The following is an 8,540-nucleotide window of genomic DNA, read 5'->3' on the forward strand; positions in this document are numbered from 1 at the left end:
TATATAAACATACACACATACATAAACATACACACGTACATACACACTCATACACATACACATACATAAACATACACACATATATAAACATACATAAATATAAATGAACATAAACATAAACACACATACACATAAATATAAACATAAACATACACATACACACACATAAACATACACATACACATACACATACACACTCATACACATACACATACATAAATACACATACACATACACATATATTTCTAATTCTCGCCTTAGGCCCCAAAATATCTAGGGCCGCCCCTACTTCACCATTACAGAAATCCAAGGCAACATGACAGAAAGCACATAAACACGTAGCTTTTTATTTTCAACTTGTACAAACTAAACTAATGAATTTTATATAAAGACTGGAAACACAAGCATAAAACAACCAAATAAAATAAACAAATAATTATAAAAAAAAAAACCAAATGACATTTAGAATCATCAAGTAATCCACATAGAAATATCAAACAACCCAAATATTCAGAAACAAACCAGACAAACATTTTCAAAATATTTCTCTAATACCCATACTAAATTTTCAAACAAATTATCCATCTTTCTAAAAAGCATTGAAAGGAGAAACAAGTATATATTGAGCATTATATAAATTCACAAACCTGGAAGAAAACATAGCAAGGAGAAGAATAGTAACTAGGTATTAAGCATCAAAACATTCTCTTGAAATATCTAGATAATAATTGTGACAAAGACTAGATAGGAGAGGCGAAACCATGGAGACCGGTGGCAATGGCAGCGGCTGAGGGGAGAGAGAGAGAAATTAAAAGAGATTCAGATATTTAAACTAGGTTTTAACTAAAACGACGTCGTTCTACTTTTTAATAATAATAAAAATTCTGATATAAACGGTGCCGTTTTGATCCTAAAATTAAAATTAGGATAAATTGCAAAACTGGCCCTCTAAGTTTCTTTAGATTTCATTTCAGTCCTCTAACTTTGTTTTTGTTCATTTCAGTCTTCTAACTTTCAAGTTTATTCAATTAAAGCTTTTCCATCAACTTTTGTTATATGTTGTGGTTAATTTTTCAATTTTATAAATTTTTCTTCAAATTTTTTAAATTAAAAAATTTTAATTAATGATTGAAAAATATTTTCTAGATTTTTTTTAAAAAAATTTTTAATAAAAGTTAACGAAAATGCCTTAATTGAATAAATCTGAAACTTAGAGGACTGAAATGAACGAAAGCAAAATCAAATGACCGAAATGAAGTCTGAAGAAAATTAGAAGGTCAATTTTGCATTTTAGCCTTAAAATTATTATTAGTTCCAAAACAACATTGTTTTAGAGAGCAGATTTTAAAATAAATAAATGGAACAACGTCGTTTTGCATCATTTAACTTAACCATATTTTTCTTCTTCTTCCTTCTCCTTCCTCACTTACACGCCTCTGAGTCTCGCTTTCACCATTTCATGCATGTCCTCTCTAATGCACTAGTACTCTCTCTCTCTAGAAATTTCTTGTATTTTAAAACTGAAACATGATTATATATCTGTATATATATACATATATATATATATACACACATGGCGAACAGTTTGGTTACTCGTTGGAATGCAAAACTCATAACTGCTTGCCGCATCGGCCATTGTCGGTACTCATAAATCGTCTCCGACCACCACACCATACACCTCCGGTGAAGCTCAAATGGGTACAGTTTAGATCAGTGCAGACCGGTTTAGTCGGTTGCAAGCGGAATTTGAACAGGCCTAGACAAGGGTGTGTCCATTATGCACATGTGGTCAAGCCAATGCCATTCAATCACAACCTAGAAAGCATAGACACTTCATTTGGGGTGCCATACCCGTGTCCTGTAAACGTTGTAACCGTGTCGTGTTGTGTTATAATTTTTCAGAAATTACTCCCACTCTTGTCATACCGTATCCATATCCATCCTTCCTAGTTCACAATTATTGGAACTAGACTATTATATATTAAGGAGGTAATTAACAACTTTCTATCTCTCTCATTCACTAGTCTAAATATGTAAAGCCAAATAGGGAGTTAACAGAAGCTAGCTGGTTGGAAGGCGAATCTTCTGTCTCTAGCGGGTAGATTAATCCTTGTTAAGCATGTGTCGTCCACGATGCCGAACTATGTTATGCAGTGTGCTCATCTTCCTAACAAGATCATAGAAGGCATCGATCGAGTTAATAGAAATTTCTTATGGGGCTCAACTGACTCGGTGAAAAAAATGCATTGGGTGGGTTGGAGTAAAGTCACAAGACTGAAGGAAGAGGGGGGATTGGGTATCCAATCTGCCAAGGGAAGGAATCTAGCCCTTCTAGCTAAGTTAAATTGGAGATTCCAAACAGAAGGGGAGTCTCTATGGGTAAAAGTGCTAAAAGGAAAATATTGCAGTACTCGGAGATTGACTTCTAGGAATAGAGATAAGCTCCCGTGCTCTAGAGTTTGGACTGCTATGAAAAAGGGGAAAGAAATCTTCCAAAAGGGGGTTAGGTGGACTTGTGGCAGAGAGAGTAATCTTAACTTTTGGTTTGACAACTGGTCAAAGTTTGGTGCTGTAAGGCAGATCATTCATGGCCCCATTCCTTGTGAGCTAATGGATTTGAAGGTTAAAGATGTTGTATCCACTAATGGGTGGGATTGGTTTGCTACTTCCTTTGAGTTCCCAGATTCAATTAGGCAAGATTTCCAAGCCATTCTATTTGCTATGGCATCCCGTGGGGAGGACAAGTTGACTTGGAAAGAGTCGGATAATGGTATGTTTAATCTCGATTCAGCTTACAAGATAGTTACTGACCAGGTTAATGCTGATTCCTTTAGGGGTATGTGGATTTGGAAGGCTAAGGTGTTACCTAGAATTCAATCCTTTGTGTGGCTGTGTTACCATGATAGTATCGGAGTGAAGGAGTGCCTCAATCATAGGGGTATGCTTCTTGACACCCATTGCCCTCTCTGTCATTCAGCTAGCGAATCTATTCTCCATGCTCTTCGTGATTGTAATGTGGTTAAGCATATATGGAACCAGTTGGGTGGAAATCGGGTTAATAGGTCCTCCTTCAGCAGCAACCTTCAAGAGTGGTTGAAGGAGAATGGAACCAAGCAACAGGTCATTGGTTGTTATGCTATTCCATGGATTATAATGTTTCTCTTTGCTATTTGGCTTATTTGGAAGCATAGAAACCAGGTAGTGTTCAAGGAGCAAAGGCCGAACCATAACTTAGCTAAGGAAATTTCTCGAAGGGTTGTGGAATTTAATTTCCTTGCTGGCTCTCATAAGGAAGCTACCACTCACATATATAAACCTGTCCGTTGGTGCAAGCCAGCAAATGGTTGGGTTAAATTGAACACAGATGGATCCTCACTTGGTAACCCGGGACGAGCAGGGGGAGGAGGCTTAATCCGTGATGAAGAAGGGAACTGGATTGTGGGCTTTGCGCGTAAGATTAGTTCGACTACCAGCTTTCTTGCGAAACTTTGGGCCCTTCGTGATGGGCTAAATCTATGTCTTAGTTACAATTTTGTTGCAGTAGAAGTAGAGATAGATGCTAAAGCTATTGTGAATGCCATTTCCAATCCGAACTACTCTAATGTATTTGTCTCCCCTCTCATGGATGACTGTAGGCTCTTGGTGTCTCGGATCCCCCAGATTCGCCTTAGGCATTGTTATCGCGAAGCCAATAGGTGCGCTGATGAGCTTGCTCGTTTAGGTGGTCTTCAAGCCACGAATTTGGTTATGTTTATGTGCTCGCCTGTGGGTTTAGTTAGGCTTTTAGATTCTGACTTTAAAGGGTTGTACTTGAACAGGCTTTGTCCTGAGTTGTTTTGTTCTTCTTAGTTGGTTAATACATTCCTTTTTTACCAAAAAAAAAGATATGATAAGCAAGTTTTGCAAAGTGAAGCAAAAATGAGAGTGGCAAGGGATATAGCAAAATTTTTTTACCGGTGGGGATAGTGGAGTCCTGGCGATTTGCAGAGTAGCATGCGGCACCGTCTCAAGGTTTTCTCTTGATTTTTCTTTTTGTGTTTCTTTTTCTCTTGACCTGTGTTTTTTTATTTTATGCTTGGCAAGTGGCTGTGGGTCGAGTGTGTTTAGGTTAAGCCCAATTTGATTTTTTTTTTTTTTTTTTTTTGAGAAAAAGCCCAATTTGAATTAGGAGTATAGGTTAAACTGGTTTCTCAAGAGAGGAAAAATAAATAAATAAACCACAAGTCAAACCAAGTGTCTGTTTAGAAACAACTTATTTAGTGTATGTTAAAAATACCTAGTATTCTCAAAAAAAAAAAAAAAAAAAAAAAAACTGAAATTGAAAACTTTTTATTAAAAGTGTTGTATATAAAATAGTATAGTGGAATCCATGAATAATACTAAAAAGTGCAGTTTTTATTTAGTGTATGTTAAAAATACCTAGTATTCTAAAAAAAAAAAAAAAAAAAACTGAAATTGAAAACTTTTTATTAAAAGTGCTGTAGATAAAATAGTATAGTGAAACCCATGAATAGTACTAAAAAGTACAGTGGGACCCATGAATAGTAACAAAAACAAGTTGAAATTGCAAATAAGCTAAATTTTCAACTTGTTACAAACGCACACCGAGCTTAGGTTAAAGGGGGCTAGTGGGAAAAAAAAAAGTTTAGATTAAAGGTTTTTCACATTAATTAAAACAGCTTGTAAAATTAAAATCTATGAATCTATCATCCTTAAAAGTTACCATAACTTTTGAGTGAAGTTATAGTATATTTTTGTGTTAGAACTCTTTTCCCTCTCCCTTGTGTATGTGTTTGTTTCTAAAAAAAAAAAATGAGTAATTGTCTCACATTACTTAAGAGAGTGTGTTGTGTGTAATATAATTTATCTTACCCTCCTTCAAAAATTATTATGACTTTTGAGTGGAGTTGTAGTATGCTTTTGTGTTAGAACCTTTTTTCCATCTCCCTTATGTGTGTCTTTGTTTCTAAAAAAAATTGATTTTTTAAGGTATACTTTTTTAAATACAAAATATTTTATAAGTAAAAAAAATAATTTAAATTATATTTTTTTTATCTTCCTTCCAATACAAATAAGAAAACAACAAAAAAAAATACTTAAAAATAAAATTTAAATAATACATAATTCTTAAGATTTCAATCCAAACTTAACCCAAAAAGAAAAAAAAAAATTATAGTAAAATTATGAATAGATTATGTGGGACAGTTTTTGTTTTGTCCATGTAATATAAAGAAGTTTAAAAAGAGTTAAAAAAAAAACACAATAATATCTCGTAAAAATAATAATTAAAAACATATTTTACAAGTTGTATACAAATAATTTTGTCATATTTAATTTTCTTTAATAAATAATGCTTAGCGTAATCATTTTTAAATGATTTTTATATAATATAGATTACTAAAAAAATTCAATATATAAAAATTAAAAACAAATAAGAAATGAAGCTGTTTGTTGTTGTTTCTTTTAAACAACTTGGCATAGCTTTGAAATTGAGCAATCGATTCCTGAAGTTTCTACCATAAGTGCCTTTATTTTACGGTCAATTAAAAGATAATTTTTTATTAATTAGGGCTTGTTTGATAGCAGTTGCAAGTATTGTTGTTCAAAATGAAGTCAAAACTATGATTTAAAAAGTATTGTGAAAACATGTGTTTAAAGTATTCATAATGTAAAAAATTTGTTCAAAATGATGTGAAAACTGTGATTTAAAAAGTGTTGTAAAAACATGTGTTTAAAGTATTCATAATGCAAAAAATGTGTTTGGTAGTGGTTCTCAAACAACATATTTTAAAATATGAAAAAACATAATTGTGTATTTGGTATAGGAGTTTTTTTTTTTATTTTTTTTTTATTTTTTTTTTAAGGTTTAGCTTACCTCTAATGCTTTTTTAACTGGAATCTCATTTTGTTTTAATAAGAAATTACCACATCATCTACTAACTAAATAAAATGTGGAAATTAAAACCAACAATCATTTGTCAATGTATATTTAAAACAACAGGAGATATCCAATTAAAAAAGTATAGCAGGTAAGTCAAACTTTTTTTTTTTTTAAAGCGGGTAATTATATGACATGAACAATACATTTAGTAGTATTTTAATTGATGAGAGAGAAATTTCACTTATTACTGTTTCACTATCTCTTTCTTTTCTCTTCACAAAAAGCCCAATTCTCCTTCTCTTCGTGCTCTTCATCCATCTCAGCCCTATGTCCCAGCAACTCTGCTTCTCTTTTGTTTGCTCTAAATGTTTGATTTGGTTTGTGTTATGTGGGTGGGGATTAAACTCATATGGCTTTTCTTTTTTGGGTTTGGCATTTTGTTTCTATGGGTTTTGTTTTATTGGTAGTGATTAAATTCAAATGGGATATGTTTGATTTGGAAGAAGAAGACCAACACGGCAGCACCATAGCAAAAACCAAAACAGAAAATAGTAGAATATAAGAAAAAGGAGAGGAAGAAGAAACAAAAAATAGTAGAATATAAGAAAAAGGAGAGGAAGAAGTTGACTAGCCAGCAATGGGGTTCGTGCAAGAGAGAAAAGAAAAGAAAAGGTAAAAAAGCCATGAAGGAGAGAAGAAAATAATGTGGGTTGTCTTGTCAGTGGGTCCCATGAGTTTCAAAATATTTACAACAATGTCATTGAGTAATGTTACTTAAAAACTAAATGTGTTCTCAAAATTCTTTAAACACCTTAAATTGAAAACTGTGGCTTAAACACTCTTAGTTAAATAACCTTACCAAACACACTTTTTTTTGGGACTCACAGTTTTCAGCATATAAACACTGAAAATTGTTATTTGGAATCAATTACCAAACAAACCCTAGTTCCATCCCCCACTATCAGCCACCCAACCACCACCCCTCCTAATGTTTCTGGTCTCCAATCACCAACCATCGATCTCTACCACCATCAATTGCCACCCTCCAACACCAGTGACTACATGTCGCTGCCAGTCTCTGTCATCATCAATTTTCCATAGCATTTTCAATAATGCAACCAAGCACTTGAAAATATTTTCTTTTTTTCAAAAATATTTTTCATCGAACCAAACACAACTTGAGTGTTCAAGATCCAAGAGGAAATAATGTTGTTGCATCTTGACCATGCTTGTTTTAGAATCAGTGTATTTGCATTAAAATTGTAATGCTTCAATCAACAAAACCTAGCTTATTTTTGGTAAGTAATGACATTTGCATCGCTCTAGCCCAAGTAGGGTAGTTTTATTCATCAAAAGTTGGGAAATGAGAATGACTCTAGGATTCTCACCATTGGGTAAAAACTAGAAAGGTCTTTTAAGGGAAAAGAATTAGAAGAAACTGAGTTTGTTTTGGTGTTTGATGCATTCAACACCATAAGAGGAGGATCGAGCTCCGATACAATATCAAGGTTTGCACAAAACTAAACCATATAAGATTTTTTATTTTAAGCTAAAGTTAGGGAAATTATACTTTATCACCCTAAACTATACACCATATTATACTTTGCTCCTTAAACTATTCAAATATACACTTTACACCCTAAACTATCACATTTATCACATTTTACACCCCAGTGTTACTTTGGCTATTATGTTAGACGGAATCTTACTGCACATGACAAGCACATGTATCTTGCTTAGGTGGAACAAACTTAAAAAACCAAAACACCCTTCTTCAAAATAAATTAAAAAAACAAAAGCCAATTTTTCCCACATCTGTCTCTCTTTGTGTTGTGTGCGTGCCAATTTTCTTCCACAATGGAAGAAAGGGAAGAAAATCAACTTACATGGTGAATTCAAGTCTACGATAAAAGAATATGCCCACTGGTAAGCCTTTCGGGTTTTTTAAGTATGGGAGGTTGTCCAAAAGCGGTTCATTGTTGCCATCAGTCTTGGCCCTTTTGCTTAGGCTTGGGCTTGCACTTTGGCGTGTTTCTTCTTCTCCTTCCCTAGAAAGGTTTTTAGAGGAGGAAGAAGAAAGTGATTCATTATTGTTCATGTAGTATATTTTTTGGAGGTGGTATTTGAAATTCTCTAGGATTTTTTCTTCTTCTTCTTTAAGCCTAAAGAATACTACCTCATACTCCTTCACATCTACCATCATTCAATCTTTGGAACCCTAAAGCAACAATCCAAATCCCAATTTCGTTAAATCAGTACAAACCCTAATTACCTAATTAGATTGCTTTTAATTCGTAAGTATTTTGATTAAACGCACATGAGACAGAGAGAGATGTGGAAAAAATTGGTTTTTGTTTTAATTGATTTTAAAGAGGGGTGTCTCAGTCTTTTAAGCTTGTTCCACCTAAGCAAGATACATGTGCTCGTCACATGCAGTAAAATTCTATCTACCATAACAGCAAAAGTAATACCAAGGTGCAAAGTGTGATAAGTGTGATAGTTTAAGGTGCAAAGTGTGCATTCGAATAGTTTAGGGTGCAAATTATAATCTGGTGTATAGTTTAAGTTAGTAAAGTGTAATTTTCCCTAGATATTTATTGAAAAGAGTCCAATATTAAATGAACCATATAAAAAAAATCGTACACCTAATCTAATCCCT

The sequence above is a fragment of the Quercus robur genome, chromosome 6 (genome assembly GCF_932294415.1).
Source record: "Quercus robur chromosome 6, dhQueRobu3.1, whole genome shotgun sequence".
NCBI classification, from domain to species: Eukaryota; Viridiplantae; Streptophyta; class Magnoliopsida; order Fagales; family Fagaceae; genus Quercus; species Quercus robur.